Source organism: Mus pahari, chromosome X (assembly GCF_900095145.1).
Source record: "Mus pahari chromosome X, PAHARI_EIJ_v1.1, whole genome shotgun sequence".
Taxonomy (NCBI): Eukaryota; Metazoa; Chordata; class Mammalia; order Rodentia; family Muridae; genus Mus; species Mus pahari.
Window position 1 is genome coordinate 124757310 of NC_034613.1, and position 753 is coordinate 124758062.

Genomic DNA, 753 nt, shown 5'->3' on the forward strand with positions numbered 1-753 from the left:
ATAGTACAACTGGCAGATCCAACAATACCACTTCTAGGTATATACCCAGAAGATGTTCCAACTGGTAATAAGGACATATGCTCCACTATGTTCATAGCTTCCCTATTTATAATAGCCAGAAGCTGGAATGAACCCTGATGTCCCTCGTTAGAGGAACGGATACAGAAAATGTGGTACATTTACACAATGGAGTACTACTCAACTATTACAAACAATGAATTTATAAAACTCATAGGCAAATGGATATATCTGGAGGATATCATCCTGAGTGAGGTAAGCCAATCAGAAAAGGATTCACTGATGTGCACTCACTGATAAGTGGATATTAGCCCAGATACCTAGAATACCACAGATACCATCTCCAAAACACAAGAAAAATCAAGAAGAAGGAAGACCAACATGTGGACACTTCATTCCTCCCNAAAATAGGGAATAAAGTACCCATGAAAGAAGTTGCAGAGACAAAGTTTGGAGCTAAGAGGAAAGCATGGATAACCCAGAGACAGCCCCACCCAGTGGTCCATCCCATAATCAGCAACCAAACGCAGAAAGTATTGCCTATGTCAGCAAGATCTTGCTGAAAAGACACTGATATAGTTATCTCTTGTGAGGCTATGCCAGTGCCTGGCAAATATAGAAGTGGATGCCCACAGTCATCTATAGGATAGAACACAGAGACTCCAATGGAGGAGCTAGAGAAAGTACCCAAGGAGCTGAAGGGTGATGCAACCCTGTAGGTGGAACAACAATATG